The sequence below is a fragment of the Salmo salar genome, chromosome ssa26, assembly GCF_905237065.1.
Source record: "Salmo salar chromosome ssa26, Ssal_v3.1, whole genome shotgun sequence".
NCBI lineage: Eukaryota > Metazoa > Chordata > Actinopteri > Salmoniformes > Salmonidae > Salmo > Salmo salar.
The window spans coordinates 46,978,680-47,002,679 of record NC_059467.1 but is presented as its reverse complement, the minus strand read 5'-3'; the positions used below and the strand labels follow the sequence as shown (position 1 = coordinate 47,002,679).

Here is a 24,000-nt window from a genome sequence, read left to right as displayed (position 1 = left end):
CACTCAGCCACGGTGGCAGCCCTCAGTAGAACAGGTTATACACTCAGCCACGGTGACAGCCCTCAGTAGAACAGGCTATACACTCAGCCACGGTGGCAGCCCTGACTAGAACAGGCTATACACTCAGCCACGGTGACAGCCCTCAGTAGAACAGGCTATACACTCAGCCACGGTGGCAGCCCTCAGTAGAACAGGTTATACACTCAGCCACGGTGGCAGCCCTCAGTAGAACAGGTTATACACTCAGCCACGGTGGCAGCCCTCAGTAGAACAGGTTATACACTCAGCCACGGTGGCAGCCCTCAGTAGAACAGGTTATACACTCAGCCACGGTGGCAGCCCTCAGTAGAACAGGTTATACACTCAGCCACGGTGACAGCCCTCAGTAGAACAGGCTATACACTCAGCCACGGTGACAGCCCTCAGTAGAACAGGCTATACACTCAGCCACGGTGGCAGCCCTCAGTAGAACAGGTTATACACTCAGCCACGGTGGCAGCCCTCAGTAGAACAGGTTATACACTCAGCCACGGTGGCAGCCTTCAGTAGAACAGGCTATACACTCAGCCACGGTGGCAGCCCTCAGTAGAACAGGTTATACACTCAGCCACGGTGGCAGCCCTCAGTAGAACAGGTTCTACACTCAGCCATGGTGGCAGCCTTCAGTAGAACAGGTTATACACTCAGCCACGGTGGCAGCCCTCAGTAGAACAGGTTATACACTCAGCCACGGTGGCAGCCCTCAGTAGAACAGGTTATACACTCAGCCACGGTGACAGCCCTCAGTAGAACAGGCTATACACTCAGCCATGGTGGCAGCCCTGACTAGAACAGGCTATACACTCAGCCACGGTGGCAGCCCTCAGTAGAACAGGTTATACACTCAGCCACGGTGACAGCCCTCAGTAGAACAGGTTATACACTCAGCCACGGTGGAAGCGCTCAGTAGAACAGGTTATACACTCAGCCACGGTGGCAGCCCTCAGTAGAACAGGTTATACACTCAGCCACGGTGGCAGCCTTCAGTAGAACAGGCTATACACTCAGCCACGGTGGCAGCCCTCAGTAGAACAGGTTATACACTCAGCCACGGTGGCAGCCCTCAGTAGAACAGGTTATACACTCAGCCATGGTGACAGCCCTCAGTAGAACAGGTTATACACTCAGCCACGGTGGCAGCCCTCAGTAGAACAGGTTATACACTCAGCCACGGTGGCATCCCTCAGTAGAACAGGTTATACACTCAGCCACGGTGGCAGCCCGGACTAGAACAGGTTATACACTCAGCCACGGTGGCAGCCTTCAGTAGAACAGGTTATACACTCAGCCATGATGGCAGCCCTCAGTAGAACAGGCTATACACTCAGCCACGGTGGCAGCCCTCAGTAGAACAGGCTATACACTCAGCCACGGTGGCAGCCCTCAGTAGAACAGGCTATACACTCAGCCACGGTGACAGCCCTCAGTAGAACAGGTTATACACTCAGCCACGGTGGCAGCCTTCAGTAGAACAGGTTTTACACTCAGCTACGGTGGCAGCCTTCGGTAGAACAGGCTATACACTCAGCCACGGTGGCAGCCCTGACTAGAACAGGCTATACACTCAGCCACGGTGGCAGCCCTCAGTAGTACAGGTTATACACTCAGCCACGGTGGCAGCCCTCAGTAGAACAGGCTATACACTCAGCCACGGTGGCAGCCCTGACTAGAAAAGGCTATACACTCAGCCACGGTGGCAGCCCTCAGTAGTACAGGTTATACACTCAGCCACGGTGGCAGCCCTCAGTAGAACAGGCTATACACTCAGCCATGGTGGCAGCCTTCAGTAGAACAGGTTATACACTCAGCCACGGTGGCAGCCCTCAGTAGAACAGGTTATACACTCAGCCACGGTGGCAGCCCTCAGTAGAACAGGCTATACACTCAGCCACGGTGACAGCCCTCAGTAGAACAGGTTATACACTCAGCCACGGTGGCAGCCTTCAGTAGAACAGGTTTTACACTCAGCTACGGTGGCAGCCCTCGGTAGAACAGGCTATACACTCAGCTACGGTGGCAGCCCTGACTAGAACAGGCTATACACTCAGCCACGGTGGCAGCCCTCAGTAGTACAGGTTATACACTCAGCCACGGTGGCAGCCCTCAGTAGAACAGGCTATACACTCAGCCACGGTGGCAGCCCTGACTAGAAAAGGCTATACACTCAGCCACGGTGGCAGCCCTCAGTAGTACAGGTTATACACTCAGCCACGGTGGCAGCCCTCAGTAGAACAGGCTATACACTCAGCCATGGTGGCAGCCTTCAGTAGAACAGGTTATACACTCAGCCACGGTGGCAGCCCTCAGTAGAACAGGTTATACACTCAGCCACGGTGACAGCCCTCAGTAGAACAGGTTATACACTCAGCCACGGTGGCAGCCCTCAGTAGAACAGGTTATACACTCAGCCACGGTGACAGCCCTCAGTAGAACAGGCTATACACTCAGCCATGGTGGCAGCCCTGACTAGAACAGGCTATACACTCAGCCACGGTGGCAGCCCTCAGTAGAACAGGTTATACACTCAGCCACGGTGACAGCCCTCAGTAGAACAGGCTATACACTCAGCCACGGTGGCAGCCCTGACTAGAACAGGCTATACACTCAGCCACGGTGACAGCCCTCAGTAGAACAGGCTATACACTCAGCCACGGTGGCAGCCCTCAGTAGAACAGGTTATACACTCAGCCACGGTGGCAGCCCTCAGTAGAACAGGTTATACACTCAGCCACGGTGGCAGCCCTCAGTAGAACAGGTTATACACTCAGCCACGGTGGCAGCCCTCAGTAGAACAGGTTATACACTCAGCCACGGTGGCAGCCCTCAGTAGAACAGGTTATACACTCAGCCATGATGGCAGCCCTCAGTAGAACAGGTTTGTGGTTTGATTGATGTGTGAGAGGAAATCAATGTTCCTCTTCCTCCTGTTCAGTAGCAGTTCATTTACAGAGCCAGGGGTTACACTCGGGTTCATTTCCTGAACATTACTCATTTACACACACACACACTTTGACTCACATACATTTGGGATAAGGAGCATATACCAGGTCTGGTCAACACTTCAAGGACTTGAGGAGGAAATTCTAAGACCAATTTTTTATTTTACCTTTATTTAACTCGTCAAGTCAGTTATTTACAATGACGGCCTACCAAGAGGCAAAAGGCCTCCAGTGGGGATGGGGGCTGGGATTAAAAACCAAAATGTAGGACAAAACACACATCACGACAAGAGAGACACCACAACACTACATAAAGAGACACCACAACACTACATAAAGAGAGACACCACAACACTACATAAAGAGAGACACCACAACACTACATAAAGAGACACCACAACACTACATAAAGAGAGACACCACAACACTACATAAAGAGAGACACCACAACACTACATAAAGAGACACCACAACACTACATAAAGATAGACACCACAACACTACATAAAGAGAGACACCACAAAACTACATAAAGAGAGACACTACAACACTACATAAAGAGAGACACCACAACACTACATAAAGAGAGACACCACAAAACTACATAAAGAGAGACACTACAACACTACATAAAGAGAGACACCACAACACTACATAAAGATAGACACCACAACACTACATAAAGAGAGACACCACAACACTACATAAAGAGAGACACCACAACACTACATAAAGAGAGACACCACCACAACACTACATAAAGAGAGACACCACCACAACACTACATAAAGATAGACAACACAACACTACATAGAGACACCACAACACTACATAAAGAGAGACACCACAACACTACATAAAGAGAGACACCACAACACTACATAAAGAGAGACACCACCACAACACTACATAAAGAGAGACACCACAACACTACATATAGAGAAACACCACAACACTACATAAAGAGAGACACCACAACACTACATAAAGAGAGACACCACAACACTACATAGAGAGACAACACAACACTACATAAAGAGAGACACCACAACACTACATAAACAGAGACACCACAACACTACATAAAGAGAGACACCACAACACGACATATAGAGAGACCTAACACAACACTACATAGAGAGACACCACAACACTACATAAAGACAGACACCACAACACTACATAAAGAGAGACACCACAACACTACATAAACAGAGACACCACAACACGACATAAAGATAGACAACACAACACTACATAAAGAGAGACACCACAACACAACATAAAGAGACACCACAACACTACATAAAGAGAGACACCACAACACAACATAAAGAGAGACACCACAACACGACATAAAGAGAGACACCACAACACTACATAGAGACACCACAACACTACATAAAGAGAGACACCACAACACTACATAAAGACAGACAACACAACACGACATAAAGATAGACAACACAACACTACATAAAGAGAGACACCACAACACTACATAAACAGAGACACCACAACACGACATAAAGATAGACAACACAACTGTCAAGTCCTGACCAGCAGAGGGAGTAGTTGTTTAGTATTTTGGTCAGGACGTGGCAGAGGGATGTTTGTTTTGTATGGTGGGGGTTTTGTGTGTGTGTTAGAGAGGGGTGTTTGATTTATGTGTTCCTGGGTTTTGGGTATATGTTCTAGGTTAGTTGTTCTAGGTTGTATTTCTGCATGTTGTCTAGTTTAGGTTTTCTATGTTTAGGTTTGGGTGCTGGACTCTCAATTGGAGGCAGGTGTTTCTCGTTGCCTCTGATTGAGAGTCCTATATATGGGTAATTGTTTGGTTTAGTGTTTGTGGGAGATTGTTTCTTGTTTTGCGTGTGTGAGCCTTACAAGACTGTTTTGTTGATCGTTCGTTCTTCATTTGTTATTTTGGTGTTTTCTTGGTTCAAATAAATATCAAGATGAGCATCCACATTCCTGCTGCGTTTTGGTCCTCCATTCCAGACGACAACCGTAACAGAATCTCCCACCACAAACGGACCAAGCAGCGGAGGAAGGAGCAACAGGTGGACTTTGAGGAGCAAGGGGAATTTAAGTTGGAGCAACGGGAGAAATGGACATGGGAACAGATTATGGCCGGAGAGGGCCCATGGTGAAAATGGAGCGAAGACCGGGAACGCTACCGAGGAACACGACTGGCGTTTTAAACCCGAGAGGCAGCCCCAATAAAAAAAAATTGGGGGGGGCATATGGGTAGTTTGGCTGGGCGAGGTTTGAGCCCCAGGCCAAATCCCTGTACCTTTCCTGGGCAACCAGTGAATGGACAGGTCCCGTGCTTCGGGGTAATGGGTACTGTGGCGAGGCCAAGTATTTTTAGGCCGGTACGCGCTATACCAGCGCCCCGCATTTGCCAGGGGGTAGTGGGCATCCAGCCCGTAAAAGCGATGCCAGTTCTGCGCTCGAGACCGCCAGTAAGCCTCTACGGTCCAGTGCATCAACCCAGTCCGATTCGGCCTGTTCCCGCTCCCCGCACTAGCCCTGAGGTGCGTGTTCCCAGGCTGATACCTCCAGTACCAGCACCACGCATCAGGCTTCCAGTGCGTCAGCCTAGCTTCGAGAGTTCGGCAATAGTGTGCAGTCCAGAGTATTCGGCAACAGTGTGCAGTCCAGAGTATCCGCCAACAGTGTGCAGTCCTGAGTATCCGGCAACAGTGTGCGGTCCAGAGTATCCGGCAACAGTGTGCGGTCCAGAGTATCCGGCAACAGTATGCAGTCCAGAGTATCCGCCAACAGTGTGCGGTCCAGAGTATCCGGCAACAGTGTGCGGTCCAGAGTATCCGGCAACAGTGTGCGGTCCAGATTATCCGGCAACAGTGTGCGGTCCAGAGTATCCGGCAACAGTGTGCGGTCCAGAGTATCCGGCAACAGTGTGCAGTCCAGAGTATCCAGCAGCAGTGTCTAGTCCGGAACCGAGGGGGTCTGCCTGCGACCCGGAACCGAGGGGGTCTGCCTGCGACCCGGAATCGAGGGGGTCTGCCTGCGACCCGGAACCGAGGGGGTCTGCCTGCGACCCGGAACCGAGGGGGTCTGCCTGCGACCCGTAACCGAGGGGATCTGCCTGTGACCCGGAACAAAAGGGGTCTGCCTGTGACCCGGAACCGAGTAAGTCTATTGACAATCCAGAACTAAATATAAGTAACTGTGTTTCAAATGAGTCTGCCTACAGTGTGGACCGGAAGAGGTCTGCCTACGATCCGGAAGGAGGGGAGTCTGCCTACGGCCCGAAACTGATCAAGTCTGTCTGCATTCTGGAGGACAGTAGGCCGGAGCCTGAACCACCACCTGTATAGGTGGGTTGGGGAGGGGGGGGTGTAGCACAAGTGCCGTCGGTGACGGCAGCCACCCCCCCTTCCCTCCCTTTAGTTTAGGGGGATTTTTTTGTTGTTGTTTTGGGTTTTTTGTTTAGTTATGAGGTGCATCCGAGATCTGCACCTTTAGGGGGGGGTACTGTCACGTCCTGACCAGCAGAGGGAGTAGTTGTTTAGTATTTTGGTCAGGACGTGGCAGAGGGATGTTTGTTTTGTATGGTGGGGGTTTTGTGTGTGTGTGTGTGTGTGTGTGTGTGTGTGTGTGTTAGAGGGGTGTTTGATTTATGTGTTCCTGGGTTTTGGGTGTATGTTCTAGGTTAGTTGTTCTAGGTTGTATTTCTGCATGTTGTCTAGTTCAGGTTTTCTATGTTTAGGTTTGGGTGCTGGACTCTCAATTGGAGGCAGGTGTTTCTCGTTGCCTCTGACTGAGAGTCCAATATATGGGTAATTGTTTGGTTTAGTGTTTGTGGGAGATTGTTTCTTGTTTTGCGTGTGTGAGCCTTACAAGACTGTTTTGTTGATCGTTCGTTCTTCATTTGTTATTTTGGTGTTTTCTTGGTTCAAATACATATCAAGATGAGCATCCACATTCCTGCTGCGTTTTGGTCCTCCATTCCAGACGACAACCGTGACAACAACACTACATAAAGACACACCTAACACAACACTACATAAAGAGAGACCTAACACAACACTACATAAAGAGAGACCTAACACAACACTACATAAAGAGAGACCACAACACTACATAGAGAGACCTAACACAACACTACATAAAGAGAGACCTAACACAACACTACATAGAGAGACCTAACACAACACTACATAAAGAGAGACCTAACACAACACTACATAAAGAGAGACACCACAACACTACATAAAGAGAGACAACACTACATAAAGAGAGACACCACAACACTACATAAAGAGAGACAACACAACACTACATAAAGAGAGACAACACTACATAAAGAGAGACAACACAACACTACATAAAGATAGACAACACAACACTACATAAAGAGACACCACAACACTACATAAAGAGAGACACCACAACACTACCTAAAGAGAGACACCACAACACTACATAGAGACACCACAACACTACATAAAGAGAGACACCACAACACTACATAAAGAGAGACACCACAACACTACATAAAGATAGACAACACAACACTACATAAAGAGACACCACAACACTACATAGAGAGACACCACAACACTACATAAAGAGAGACTCCACAACACTACATAAAGATAGACACCACAACACTACATAAAGATAGACAACACAACACTACATAAAGAGACACCACAACACTACATAGAGAGACACCACAACACTACATAAAGAGAGACTCCACAACACTACATAAAGAGAGACACCACAACACTACATAAAGAGAGACACCACAACACTACATAAAGAGAGACACCACAACACTACATAAAGATAGACAACACAACACTACATAAAGAGAGACAACACAACACTACATAAACAGAGACAACACAACACTACATAAAGATAGACACCACAACACTACATAAACAGAGACACCACAACACTACATAAAGACAGACACCACAACACGACATAAAGATAGACACCACAACACTACATAAAGATAGACAACACAACACTACATAAACAGAGACAACACAACACTACATAAAGATAGACACCACAACGCTACATAAAGAGAGACACCACAACACAACATATAGATAGACACCACAACACTACATAAAGACAGACACCACAACACTACATAAAGATAGACACCACAACGCTACATAAAGAGAGACACCACAACACAACATATAGATAGACAACACAACACTACATAGAGAGACACCACAACACTATATAGATAGACAACACTACATAAAGATAGACACTGCAACACTACATAAACAGAGACACCACTACATAAACAGAGACCTAAGACACCACATGGTAGCAGCACAAACACGGTACAAACACTGTTGGTCACAGACAACAGCTCAAAGGGAAAGAAGGTAGAGACAACAATCCATGACGTGAAGCAGCCACAGTGAGAGTGTCCATGTTTGGCCCTTTAGATGTAGAGATAAAACTGAAGTTGTGAAACATTGAGCTTGATCTGAAGAATATCGCTGGATATAAAAGCAGAAAGTCGTTGAATAGGAGCTGTCCAACCCGTATACCTAAAGCCTTGAATTTCTTGCTTTAAGGATCAGGAAATAAATCCATTCAGAAAATGACTTAAAGGAGGATCTACAGTACAGTTTGGGGGGGGGTACTGTCATGCTCTGACCTAGGAGAGGTGTGTTTTCTCTGTTTAGCTAGGCTAGGGTGTGATAGGTGGGTGGGCATTCTATGTTTTGTGTTCTATGTTTTGGCCGGGTATGGTTTCCAATCAGAGGCAGGTGTCTATCGTTGTCTCTGATTGGAAGCCATACTTAGGCAGCCTGTTTTCCTTAGTTTTTTGTGGGTAGTTGTTTTCCGTTTAGTTGTGAGTACCTGACGGAACTGTCTGCTGTCATTTTTGTTTAATTTTGTAAGTGTTCATTCTTTCATTACAATTCAAGATGAACATATTCCGCGCTGCAACTTGGTCTACTCATTTTGACGCCTGTGACATACAGTTTGTCTCTGAGCATCACTAAAGGTGACTACAGGGAATATTGAGGGAATGTAGCTTCAACACATTCCTGATTGTTGTCATTTAGATTGCCGGGTCTTTCTAAAGAAACGTTGTCTTCATTTTGATGGAGGTACAATACTTGTGTTGAGCAAAGCATTGACATGTGCCTTGCAGTATACAGTTGGCATCCTATATCCTCAGTTTATAATTTGGAATGAGTGAACCAATAATGGTGCCATGCTGTCTATAGGTTCTCTTCTTATCACTACTGATCCTAGACCAGTCCTGGGCTGAGCAATACACAGGGGAGTGGTGCCTTGTTGTCTATAGACTGATCCTAGACCAGTCCTGGGCTGAGCAATACACAGTCCTGGTGCCTTGTTGTCTATAGACTGATCCTAGACCAGTCCTGGGCTGAGCAATACACAGGGGAGTGGTGCCTTGTTGTCTATAGACTGTTCCTAGACCAGTCCTGGGCTGAGCAATACACAGGGGAGTGGTGCCTTGTTGTCTATAGACTGTTCCTAGACCAGTCCTGGGCTGAGCAATACACAGGGGAGTGGTGCCTTGTTGTCTATAGACTGATCCTAGACCAGTCCTGGGCTGAGCAATACACAGGGGAGTGGTGCCTTGTTGTCTATAGACTGATCCTAGACCAGTCCTGGGCTGAGCAATACACAGGGGAGTGGTGCCTTGTTGTCTATAGACTGATCCTAGACCAGTCCTGGGCTGAGCAATACACAGGGGAGTGGTGCCTTGTTGTCTATAGACTGTTCCTAGACCAGTCCTGGGCTGAGCAATACACAGGGGAGTGGTGCCTTGTTGTCTATAGACTGATCCTAGACCAGTCCTGGGCTGAGCAATACACAGGGGAGTGGTGCCTTGTTGTCTATAGACTGTTCCTAGACCAGTCCTGGGCTGAGCAATACACAGGGGAGTGGTGCCTTGTTGTCTATACACTGATCCTAGACCAGTCCTGGGCTGAGCAATACACAGGGGAGTGGTGCCTTGTTGTCTATAGACTGTTCCTAGACCAGTCCTGGGCTGAGCAATACACAGGGTAGTGGTGCTCTTCTCGCAGGCTCTATTTCCCTACGTGGGAGCATTGTGAACTGTAGGTCGTGACCTGGTTACATGTACATTGAACAACCATGTCAATGTTTTTGACAAGATCCTCCCTTGTTGTGAATGTAATCAATAGCTCTATTGTATAAGACAGTCTTTGATGTTTCTACAGAGACATTCCAAATCCTCTAAGTCATTTTCTGAATGGATTTATTTCCTGATCCTTAAAGCAAGAAATTCAAGGCTTTAGGTATACGGGTTGGACAGCTCCTATTCAACGACTTTCTGCTTTTATATCCAGCGATATTCTTCAGATCAAGCTCAATGTTTCACAACTTCAGTTTTATCTCTACATCTAAAGGGCCAAACATGGACACTCTCACTGTGGCTGCTTCACGTCATGGATTGTTGTCTCTACCTTCTTTCCCTTTGAGCTGTTGTCTGTGTCCAACAGTGTTTGTACCATGTTTGTGCTGCTACCATGTGGTGTCTTAGGTCTCTGTTTATGTAGTGGTGTCTCTGTTTATGTAGTGTTGTGGTGTCTCTCTTTATGTAGTGTTGTGGTGTCTCTTTATGTAGTGTTGAGGTGTCTCTCTTTACGAGAGATAGTGTTTTAGAACAGTTCTATAATGTTTTATAACAGTTCTATATTGTTTTATAACAGTTCCATAATGTTCTATAACAGTTCTATAGTGTTTTATAAGAGTTCTATAGTGTTTTATAACAGTTCTATAGTGTTTTATAACAGTTCTACAGTGTTCTATAACAGTTCTATAACAGTTCTATAGTGTTTTATAACAGTTCTATAGTGTTCTATAACAGTTCTATAATGTTCAATAACAGTTCTATATTGTTCTATAACAGTTCTATAGTGTTCTATAACAGTTCTATAGTGTTCTATAACAGTTCTACAGTGTTCTATAACAGTTCTATATTGATCTATAACAATTCTATAATGTTCTATAACAATTCTATATTGTTCTATAACAGTTCTACAGTGTTCTATAACAGTTCTACAGTGTTCTATAACAGTTCTACAGTGTTCTATAACAGTTCTACAGTGTTCTATAACAGTTCTACAGTGTTCCATAACAGTTATACAGTGTTCTACAACAGTTCTATATTGTTCTATAACAGTTCTACAGTGTTCTATAACAGTTCTATAATATTCTATAGCAGTTCTATAATGTTCTATAACGGTTCTATAGTGTTTTATAACAGTTCTATAGTGTTTTATAACAGTTCTATAGTGTTCTATAACAGTTCTATAGTGTTTTATAACAGTTCTATAATGTTCTATAACAGTTCTATAGTGTTCTATAACAGTTCTATAGTGTTTTATAACAGTTCTATAATGTTCTATAACAGTTCTACAGTGTTCTATAACAGTTCTATAGTGTTTTATAACAGTTCTATAACAGTTCTATAATGTACATGTACTCAAAACAGTAATTTGAGCAGGAAGCTTACCTTGTGATGAGACAGGTTTGTGTGACTGGAATGGGGTTGAAGTGAAGGTATGAGTCCTTAGAGATCCTCTAGTGAATACAGGGATGGATTTGGACAGACTGAACTACAACGCCTGTGGAAAACAAAGAGGGGTTCAATGAGTTCACATATTGACTCACTAACCTGCTGAACAGCACACTGACATGCACATGTACTCAGGATACACAACGATGTGCAAACACACACACACACACACACACACACACACACACACACACACACACACACACACACACACACACACACACACACACACACACACACACACACACACACGCACACATACACACACAGAGACACACACACACACACACACACACAAACACAGCAATGACATATACAACCGTACAAACATAACTATGTGTGACTGCAGGGACCCCAACACACACATCTGCAACAGAGTATATCAGTGGTAGTATAGACCTCTCAGCAGTATTCACTCTGTACTGTCATCAGTGGTAGTATAGACCTCTCAGCAGTATTCACTCTGTACTGTCATCAGTGGTAGTATAGACCTCTCAGCAGTATTCACTCTGTACTGTCATCAGTGGTAGTATAGACCTCTCAGCAGTATTCACTCTGTACTGTCATCAGTGGTAGTATAGACCTCTCAGCAGTATTCACTCTGTACTGTCATCAGTGGTAGTATAGACCTCTCAGCAGTATTCACTCTGTACTGTCATCAGTGGTAGTATAGACCTCTCAGCAGTACTCACTCTGTACTGTCATCAGTGGTAGTATAGACCTCTCAGCAGTACTCACTCTGTACTGTCATCAGTGGTAGTATAGACCTCTCAGCAGTATTCACTCTGTACTGTCATCAGTGGTAGTATAGACCTCTCAGCAGTATTCACTCTGTACTGTCATCAGTGGTAGTATAGACCTCTCAGCAGTATTCACTCTGTACTGTCATCAGTGGTAGTATAGACCTCTCAGCAGTATTCACTCTGTACTGTCATCAGTGGTAGTATAGACCTCTCAGCAGTATTCACTCTGTACTGTCATCATACAATGCCTCTGATCATCGATGGTGTTACACAGACTTGTACAATGATAAGATATCAAAAGCAGTTTTAACACATGAATCAATATTTCATTGAGAAATGAATGTAATGGTACAATACCAGTGTTGTGACAGATAGATATTAATGATTCAGTAATAATACAACAAATAATGAATTGTCATTGAGATGCTGATCTGAGTCATGTTGTTTATTAACAGCAGGCTAAAAACTCCAGTCTGTCTGTTTCTTTATCTAAATGAATGATTCATCTGTTTGAAGCCCTTTGAAGTTGTTCTGTGTATTGGTTAGCTGAGGACTGGTCTAGGATCAGTTTATAGACAACAAGGCACCACTCCCCTGTGTATTGCTCAGCCCAGGACTGGTCTAGGATCAGTTTATAGACAACAAGGCACCACTCCCCTGTGTATTGGTTAGCTGAGGACTGGTCTAGGATCAGTTTATAGACAACAAGGCACCACTCCCCTGTGTATTGCTCAGCCCAGGACTGGTCTAGGATCAGTCTATAGACAACAAGGCACCACTCCCCTGTGTATTGCTCAGCCCAGGACTGGTCTAGGATCAGTTTATAGACAACAAGGCACCACTCCCCTGTGTATTGCTCAGCCCAGGACTGGTCTAGGATCAGTCTATAGACAACAAGGCACCACTCCCCTGTGTATTGCTCAGCCCAGGACTGGTCTAGGATCAGTCTATAGACAACAAGGCACCACTCCCCTGTGTATTGGTCAGCCCAGGACTGGTCTAGGATCAGTTTATAGACAACAAGGCACCACTCCCCTGTGTATTGCTCAGCCCAGGACTGGTCTAGGATCAGTCTATAGACAACAAGGCACCACTCCCCTGTGTATTGCTCAGCCCAGGACTGGTCTAGGATCAGTCTATTGACAACAAGGCACCACTCCCCTGTGTATTGGTCAGCCCAGGACTGGTCTAGGATCAGTCTATTGACAACAAGGCACCACTCCCCTGTGTATTGCTCAGCCCAGGACTGGTCTAGGATCAGTCTATTGACAACAAGGCACCACTCCCCTGTGTATTGCTCAGCCCAGGACTGGTCTAGGATCAGTCTATAGACAACAAGGCACCACTCCCCTGTGTATTGCTCAGCCCAGGACTGGTCTAGGATCAGTCTATTGACAACAAGGCACCACTCCCCTGTGTATTGGTCAGCCCAGGACTGGTCTAGGATCAGTCTATAGACAACAAGGCACCAGGACTGTGTATTGCTCAGCCCAGGACTGGTCTAGGATCAGTCTATAGACAACAAGGCACCACTCCCCTGTGTATTGCTCAGCCCAGGACTGGTCTAGGATCAGTCTATAGACAACAAGGCACCACTGCCCTGTGTATTGCTCAGCCCAGGACTGGTCTAGGATCAGTAGTGATAAGAAGAGAACCTATAGACAGCATGGCACCATTATTGGTTCACTCATTCCAAATTATAAACTGAGGATATAGGATGCCAACTGTATACTGCAAGGCACATGTCAATGCTTTGCTCAACACAAGTATTGTACCTCCATCAAAATGAAGACAACGTTTCTTTAGAAAGACCCGGCAATCTAAATGACAACAATCAGGAATGTGTTGAAGCTACATTCCCTCAATATTCCCTGTAGTCACCTTTAGTGATGCTCAGAGACAAACTGTACTGTAGGTCCTGAATAGAAACAGTCTTGACTGGTACCTGTTCTTCTTCTTTGCACAGTAAGTCTTTTCTCACAGCTTGCACACAAAATGCAAATGTCAAAGATACTTTACAAGAACAATGAATGCAAATATCTATGCTTGACATGGAAAGAAACAGTGTGATACAATGTTAACCTCAGGACAAAATCAATTCCCCCTAAAACACACTGACTGACTATTTCTGAGTCTCTCTCTCTCTCTCTCTCTCTCTCTCTCTCTCTCTCTCTCTCTCTCTCTCTCTCTCTCTCTCTCTCTCTCACTCTCTCGCTTTCCCTCTACCTCTCTCTCTCTCTCTTTCTCTTTCTTTCTCTCTCCTCTCTTTCTATCTCTTTTTCACCTCTCTAGTCTCTCTTTCTCTCATCTCTCTCTCTTGCTATTTCTCCCCTCTCTCGTCTCTCTCTCTCTCACTCTCTCGCTTTCCCTCTACCTCTCTCTCTCTCTCTTTCTCTTTCTTTCTCTCTCCTCTCTTTCTCTCTCTTTTTCACCTCTCTAGTCTCTCTTTCTCTCATCTCTCTCTCTTGCTATTTCTCCCCTCTCTCGTCTCTCTCTCTCTCTCTCTCGCTGGAGGGAGATGCTGTTTCTCATCACACACAACACACAGGGACAGAAAATCAATAGAAATAATGTTATTGTTGGTCCCAGGTCCTGTTGAACATTTCTCAGTCAGAGGTCAGAGGTCACTACTCAAGCTCTAGCCTCTGAGACATATTCACAATATAGTGGACTACTTTGGACCAGGGTCCATGCATCGAGCCCTGGCCTATAGTAGTGCACTATATAGGGAATAGGACTCTGGTCTATAGTAGTACCACTATATAAGGGAATAGGGCTCTGGTCTATAGTAGTGCCACTATATAGGGAATAGTGCTCTGGTCTATAGTAGTGCACTATATAAGGGAATAGGGCTCTGGTCTATAGTAGTACCACTATATAAGGGAATAGGGCTCTGGTCTATAGTAGTGCACTATATAGGGAATAGTGCTCTGGTCTATAGTACTACCACTATATAAGGAATAGGGCTCTGGTCTATAGTAGTACCACTATATAGGTAATAGAGCCCTGGTCTATAGTAGTGTACTATATAGGGAATAGGGCTCTGGTCTATAGTAGTACCACTATATAGGGAATAGGGCTCTGGTTTATAGTAGTACCACTATATAGGGAATAGGGCTCTGGTCTATAGTAGTACCACTATATAGGGAATAGGGCTCTGGTCTATAGTAGTACCACTATATAAGGAATAGGGCCCTGGTCTATAGTAGTACCACTATATAGGGAATAGGGCTCTGGTCTATAGTAGTACCACTATATAGGGAATAGGGCTCTGGTCTATAGTAGTACCACTATATAGGGAATAGGGCTCTGGTCTATAGTAGTACCACTATATAGGGAATAGGGCCCTGGTTCAAAGTAGTGCACTATATAGGGAATAGGGTATCACATCGGACGCAACCAATGAGTTAGGTGGGTGATGTGAACTGAAGACGCACGGTCTGGCGTGGACTGTTGATGGGATGAACCAGGAAAACTGGTAGAGTTCAGTTCTACCAGCCAGATCACATTAGAACGGATGGACAGGAAACTAAACCCGTTTCATCTACAGTATGTCGAAGCAGAGCAGCTTGTTGGGCGCGGTTAACCTCATCCCCGGGCTATTGGACCCGGTCCAGTTCTAAACTGGTTTCAGACCTATTTAACCGGTCCAGAGTATTTTTGTCACCCTTGGTTCAGTTTATATACAGTACCAGTCAGAAGATTGGATACACCAACTGAGTCAAGTAGGGGAGGATTAGTTTAGCTGTGTACAGTTCATTATATATAGTAGAGGAGGATTAGTTTAGCTGTGTACAGTTCATTATATATAGTAGAGGAGGATTAGTTTAGCTGTGTACAGTTCATTATATATAGTAGAGGAGGATTAGTTTAGCTGTGTACAGTTCATTATATATAGTAGAGGAGGATTAGTTTAGCTGTGTACAGTTTATTATATATAGTAGAGGAGGATTAGTTTAGCTGTGTACAGTTCATTATATATAGTAGAGGAGGATTAGTTTAGCTGTGTACAGTTCATTATATATAGTAGAGGAGGATTAGTTTAGCTGTGTACAGTTCATTATATATAGTAGAGGAGGATTAGTTTAGCTGTGTTCAGACTACAGTTCATTATATATAGTAGAGGAGGATTAGTTTAGCTGTGTTCAGTTCATTATATATAGTAGAGGAGGATTAGTTTAGCTGTGTTCAGACTACAGTTCATTATATATAGTAGAGGAGGATTAGTTTAGCTGTGTACAGTTCATTATATATAGTAGAGGAGGATTAGTTTAGCTGTGTTCAGACTACAGTTCATTATATATAGTAGAGGAGGATTAGTTTAGCTGTGTTCAGTTCATTATATATAGTAGAGGAGGATTAGTTTAGCTGTGTACAGTTCATTATATATAGTAGAGGAGGATTAGTTTAGCTGTGTACAGTTCATTATATATAGTAGAGGAGGATTAGTTTAGCTGTGTTCAGTTCATTATATATAGTAGAGGAGGATTAGTTTAGCTGTGTTCAGACTACAGTTCATTATATATAGTAGAGGAGGATTAGTTTAGCTGTGTTCAGTTCATTATATATAGTATAGGAGGATTAGTTTAGCTGTGTACAGTTCATTATATATAGTAGAGGAGGATTAGTTTAGCTGTGTACAGACTACAGTTCATTATATATAGTAGAGGAGGATTAGTTTAGCTGTGTTCAGACTACAGTTCATTATATATAGTAGAGGAGGATTAGTTTAGCTGTGTTCAGTTCATTATATATAGTAGAGGAGGATTAGTTTAGCTGTGTTCAGACTACAGTTCATTATATATAGTAGAGGAGGATTAGTTTAGCTGTGTTCAGTTCATTATATATAGTAGAGGAGGATTAGTTTAGCTGTGTTCAGACTACAGTTCATTATATATAGTAGAGGAGGATTAGTTTAGCTGTGGTCAGTTCATTATATATAGTAGAGGAGGATTAGTTTAGCTGTGTTCAGACTACAGTTCATTATATATAGTAGAGGAGGATTAGTTTAGCTGTGTACAGTTCATTATATATAGTAGAGGAGGATTAGTTTAGCTGTGTACAGTTCATTATATATAGTAGAGGAGGATTAGTTTAGCTGTGTTCAGACTACAGTTCATTATATATAGTAGAGGAGGATTAGTTTAGCTGTGTTCAGTTCATTATATATAGTAGAGGAGGATTAGTTTAGCTGTGTACAGTTCATTATATATAGTAGAGGAGGATTAGTTTAGCTGTGTTCAGACTACAGTTCATTATATATAGTAGAGGAGGATTAGTTTAGCTGTGTTCAGTTCATTATATATAGTAGAGGAGGATTAGTTTAGCTGTGTTCAGACTACAGTTCATTATATATAGTAGAGGAGGATTAGTTTAGCTGTGTACAGTTCATTATATATAGTAGAGGAGGATTAGTTTAGCTGTGTACAGTTCATTATATATAGTAGAGGAGGATTAGTTTAGCTGTGTTCAGACTACAGTTCATTATATATAGTAGAGGAGGATTAGTTTAGCTGTGTTCAGTTCATTATATATAGTAGAGGAGGATTAGTTTAGCTGTGTTCAGTTCATTATATATAGTAGAGGAGGATTAGTTTAGCTGTGTTCAGACTACAGTTCATTATATATAGTAGAGGAGGATTAGTTTAGCTGTGTACAGTTCATTATATATATTAGAGGAGGATTAGTTTAGCTGTGTACAGTTCATTATATATAGTAGAGGAGGATTAGTTTAGCTGTGTACAGTTCATTATATATAGTAGAGGAGGATTAGTTTAGCTGTGTTCAGACTACAGTTCATTATATATAGTAGAGGAGGATTAGTTTAGCTGTGTACAGTTCATTATATATAGTAGAGGAGGATTAGTTTAGCTGTGTTCAGTTCATTATATATAGTAGAGGAGGATTAGTTTAGCTGTGTTCAGACTACAGTTCATTATATATAGTAGAGGAGGATTAGTTTAGCTGTGTACAGTTCATTATATATAGTAGAGGAGGATTAGTTTAGCTGTGTACAGTTCATTATATATAGTAGAGGAGGATTAGTTTAGCTGTGTTCAGACTACAGTTCATTATATATAGTAGAGGAGGATTAGTTTAGCTGTGTACAGTTCATTATATATAGTAGAGGAGGATTAGTTTAGCTGTGTTCAGACTACAGTTCATTATATATAGTAGAGGAGGATTAGTTTAGCTGTGTACAGTTCATTATATATAGTAGAGGAGGATTAGTTTAGCTGTGTACAGACTACAGTTCATTATATATAGTAGAGGAGGATTAGTTTAGCTGTGTTCAGACTACAGTTCATTATATATAGTAGAGGAGGATTAGTTTAGCTGTGTTCAGTTCATTATATATAGTAGAGGAGGATTAGTTTAGCTGTGTTCAGACTACAGTTCATTATATATAGTAGAGGAGGATTAGTTTAGCTGTGTTCAGTTCATTATATATAGTAGAGGAGGATTAGTTTAGCTGTGTTCAGACTACAGTTCATTATATATAGTAGAGGAGGATTAGTTTAGCTGTGTTCAGTTCATTATATATAGTAGAGGAGGATTAGTTTAGCTGTGTTCAGACTACAGTTCATTATATATAGTAGAGGAGGATTAGTTTAGCTGTGTACAGTTCATTATATATAGTAGAGGAGGATTAGTTTAGCTGTGTTCAGACTACAGTTCATTATATATAGTAGAGGAGGATTAGTTTAGCTGTGTTCAGTTCATTATATATAGTAGAGGAGGATTAGTTTAGCTGTGTTCAGACTACAGTTCATTATATATAGTAGAGGAGGATTAGTTTAGCTGTGTACAGTTCATTATATATAGTAGAGGAGGATTAGTTTAGCTGTGTTCAGACTACAGTTCATTATATATAGTAGAGGAGGATTAGTTTAGCTGTGTACAGTTCATTATATATAGTAGAGGAGGATTAGTTTAGCTGTGTACAGTTCATTATATATAGTAGAGGAGGATTAGTTTAGCTGTGTTCAGTTCATTATATATAGTAGAGGAGGATTAGTTTAGCTGTGTTCAGACTACAGTTCATTATATATAGTAGAGGAGGATTAGTTTAGCTGTGTACAGTTCATTATATATAGTAGAGGAGGATTAGTTTAGCTGTGTACAGTTCATTATATATAGTAGAGGAGGATTAGTTTAGCTGTGTTCAGACTACAGTTCATTATATATAGTAGAGGAGGATTAGTTTAGCTGTGTTCAGTTCATTATATATAGTAGAGGAGGATTAGTTTAGCTGTGTTCAGTTCATTATATATAGTAGAGGAGGATTAGTTTAGCTGTGTTCAGACTACAGTTCATTATATATAGTAGAGGAGGATTAGTTTAGCTGTGTACAGTTCATTATATATAGTAGAGGAGGATTAGTTTAGCTGTGTTCAGACTACAGTTCATTATATATAGTAGAGGAGGATTAGTTTAGCTGTGTTCAGACTACAGTTCATTATATATAGTAGAGGAGGATTAGTTTAGCTGTGTACAGTTCATTATATATAGTAGAGGAGGATTAGTTTAGCTGTGTACAGTTCATTATATATAGTAGAGGAGGATTAGTTTAGCTGTGTACAGTTCATTATATATAGTAGAGGAGGATTAGTTTAGCTGTGTTCAGACTACAGTTCATTATATATAGTAGAGGAGGATTAGTTTAGCTGTGTACAGTTCATTATATATAGTAGAGGAGGATTAGTTTAGCTGTGTTCAGTTCATTATATATAGTAGAGGAGGATTAGTTTAGCTGTGTTCAGACTACAGTTCATTATATATAGTAGAGGAGGATTAGTTTAGCTGTGTACAGTTCATTATATATAGTAGAGGAGGATTAGTTTAGCTGTGTACAGTTCATTATATATAGTAGAGGAGGATTAGTTTAGCTGTGTTCAGACTACAGTTCATTATATATAGTAGAGGAGGATTAGTTTAGCTGTGTACAGTTCATTATATATAGTAGAGGAGGATTAGTTTAGCTGTGTTCAGACTACAGTTCATTATATATAGTAGAGGAGGATTAGTTTAGCTGTGTTCAGACTACAGTTCATTATATATAGTAGAGGAGGATTAGTTTAGCTGTGTACAGTTCATTATATATAGTAGAGGAGGATTAGTTTAGCTGTGTACAGTTCATTATATATAGTAGAGGAGGATTAGTTTAGCTGTGTTCAGACTACAGTTCATTATATATAGTAGAGGAGGATTAGTTTAGCTGTGTACAGTTCATTATATATAGTAGAGGAGGATTAGTTTAGCTGTGTTCAGACTACAGTTCATTATATATAGTAGAGGAGGATTAGTTTAGCTGTGTTCAGACTACAGTTCATTATATATAGTAGAGGAGGATTAGTTTAGCTGTGTACAGTTCATTATATATAGTAGAGGAGGATTAGTTTAGCTGTGTACAGTTCATTATATATTGTAGAGAGTATTCATTTAGATGTGTTCAGGCTACAGTTCATTTGAAAGGGGAGTGAAATGAGCGACACAAGACTGTAAGTGTGTCCCAAATTGCACCCTATTCCCGATATAGTGCATTACTTATGACCAAGGCCCCATAGGCAATAAAGGACATAGGTGTTAGTCTACTGAGGTAAAGACAAGCATTTACAGTTTATTTGAAATGGGAGTTTCTGAAATCTGGGAGGAGAGTCGGTTACACTGACTGTTGACTGATGAGCAACATGAACTGAACATCAACTGCTCTTAGAATCTAAAGTTTAGAATCTTAGAATCTAAAGATCCAACTCCTCTTAGAATCTAAAGATCCAACTCCTCTTAGAATCTAAAGATTAGAATCTTAGAATCTAAAGATCCAACTCCTCTTAGAATCTAAAGATCCAACTCCTCTTAGAATCTAAAGTTTAGAATCTTAGAATCTAAAGATCCAACTCCTTTTAAAATCTAAAGATTAGAATCTTAGAATCTAAAGATCCAACTCCTCTTAGAATCTAAAGATTAGAATATTAGAATCTAAAGATCCAACTCCTCTTAGAATCTAAAGATTAGAATCTTAGAATCTTAGCATTTGTCTCCTCAGGCAGAACTCAAATGAATATGTGGTTGACTGGATTTGAACCCAGATTGTCTGCACCCAGCAAGTCTACGTTAACCTATTGAGATAAAGGCATAAACTCTGGGAGCTAACAGAAGTTCTTCATCACTGAACCACCTCAATTACACACGGGGACAGATTTAGTAAGCCTTTACCTTGCTTCTCTCATCCTCAAGGTTTAATCCCCTTTTAAAAAAAATAGGTGCAAATTTAGCACCTGGTGCAAACGGTTAGTAAATCTGGCCCTTGTTGTGTGTATGGTAGGGAAGTGGCCCATGACCCCCTGAGTCGCCCCCAAAGGGACTACTCTCTAGGTAGTACAGTCCCTTTAAGTGGTCCACTCAATGACCCCGCACCAATCTGTGACATCACCCTAATGTGGCGTATCCATCCCTCATCCACCTGATCAATGCTCACACATGGGACATGGAGAATGGGATGGAGAGATGACCGTAGATGGTCAAGGAAGCCGGTGGACCAATTGATCATCTACAGTCCACTCCTCTAGACATGCTAGTCTGATTGACTGAGGTCTTCCTGCAAGGTGTCTCTGGTGGGCTAAGATATTACATCTAATTACACTTGCAAAACAGCCTCAAATCCCAAAAAATTCAACAATTTCACCTTAAACAGTAAGAGTGAGTTGATAAGTAGCCAACAAACCATCAAGATATGGCTTCTTTTACAAACAGATCATTCAAGGGTATTGAATTTGGCCAACAGTGGGCATCTGGATGTCTCTATGGCCAGAGAGGATTGATTGATGTTGTTATCTCTCTTGCATCAAAGTGCAAACTGAAACCTAAGCCATAGCAAGGACCATTGGATCAGACTGGTTAGTAGGATCAGATAACCATATCCTGTAACGGGCATTATGTGTTTCAAATAGAATACAATCACTCTAGTTCTGTGGTTAGAACACTGTTATACAATCACTCTAGTTCTGTGGTTAGAACACTGTTATACAATCACTCTAATTCTGTGGTTAGAACACTGTTATTCAATCACTCTAGTTCTGTGGTTAGAACACTGTAATTCCCATCGATATAGATTCAGATAAAGTGTTCCAGTTAAACTGATATCGAGAGAGAGAGAGAGAGAGAGAGGGGCTGTCTTTTGAAGTAGCCTAAACTATGCTGGATTTTTGCAGATTGACCAAAATGCAGTTTAAGCTTCAAACACATGGCCCTCTGTAGCTCAGACTGGTCCTCCGTAGCTCAGTCTGGTCCTCCGTAGCTCAGTCTGGTCCTCCGTAGCTCAGACTGGTCCTCCGTAGCTCAGTCTGGTCCTCCGTAGCTCAGTCTCGTCCTCCGTAGCTCAGTCTGGTCCTCCGTAGCTCAGTCTGGTCCTCCGTAGCTCAGTCTGGTCCTCCGTAGCTCAGTCTGGTCCTCCGCAGCTCAGACTGGTCCTCCGTAGCTCAGACTGGTCCTCCGTAGCTCAGACTGGTCCTCCGTAGCTCAGACTGGTCCTCCGTAGCTCAGACTGGTCCTCTGTAGCTCAGTTGGTAGAGCATGGTGCTTGCAACGCCATGACAGTACACAAAATGTATGGCTGCATGCCTCAGTCGCTTTGGATGAAAGCGTCTGTTAACTGGCATATAGTATACTGCTCAAAAAAATAAAGGGAAAACTTAAACAACACAATGTAACTCCAAGTCAATCACACTTCTGTGAAATCAAACTGTCCATGTCACAAATGTAGCCGTGTTGAATTGACCAAACTGCCGCGGGTATGTGAATACTCATAGTTTTTTAAGAAACAAAATTAAAGCATTCACTGGGAAAAACAATAAATGATACTCACGACAGCAACAGTTTTGCAGGCTATACAAAACGCAGTGCAAAAACAACTACCCACAAACACAAAGACAAACACACCCTATTATACAGGACTCCCAATCAAAGGCAACTCAACACACCTGCCTTCAATTGGGAGTCCAACCCCAATCAACTATACATAGAAAACGAACCTAGAACCTATACCCACAACTAACTAACTAAACATAGAAATACATAAACACAGAGCAGTGCCCAAAACCCCCAGAATACATAAATAAAACGACCTACTACCTACACCACCACCCCAAACCATATAAAACAAATACCCTCTGCCACATCCTGACCAAACTCCAACAACAAATAACCCTTAACTGGTCAGGACGTGACAGTCCACTTAGGAAGCAACACTGATTGACAATAAATTTCACATGCTGTTGTGCAAATGAAATAGACAACAGGTGGAAATTATAGGCAATAAGCAAGACACCCCCAATAAAGGAGTGGTTCTGCAGGTGGAGACCATAGACCACTTCTCAGTTCCTATGTTTCCTGGCTGATGTTTTGGTCACTTTTGAATGCTGGCGGTGCTTTCACTCTAGTGGTAGCATGAGACGGAGTCTACAACCCACACAAGTGGCTCAGGTAGTACAGCTCATCCAGGATGGCACATCAATGCAAGCTGTGGCAAGAAGGTTTGCTGTGTCTGTCAGCGTAGTGTCCAGAGCATGGAGGCGCTACCAGGAGACAGGCCAGTACATCTGGAGATGTGGAGGAGGCCGTAGGAGGGCAACAACCCAACAGCAGGACCGCTACCTCCGCCTTTGTGCAAGGAGGAGCACTG

The 24,000-nt window shown here is 42.9% G+C and overlaps 1 protein-coding gene across 2 annotated transcripts in view; it reads right to left on the bottom strand.

The window, feature by feature from the left end:
• Nucleotides 1-24,000, bottom strand: part of LOC106593436 (multiple epidermal growth factor-like domains protein 11) — a 380,364-nt gene that overhangs the window by 274,194 nt on the left and 82,170 nt on the right. For both annotated transcript variants that reach the window (XM_045708336.1, XM_045708337.1), the window contains exon 2: nt 11,515-11,626. The gene's annotated coding sequence lies outside the window, so the exon portion shown is untranslated. The remainder of the gene's footprint in view (nt 1-11,514; nt 11,627-24,000) is intronic.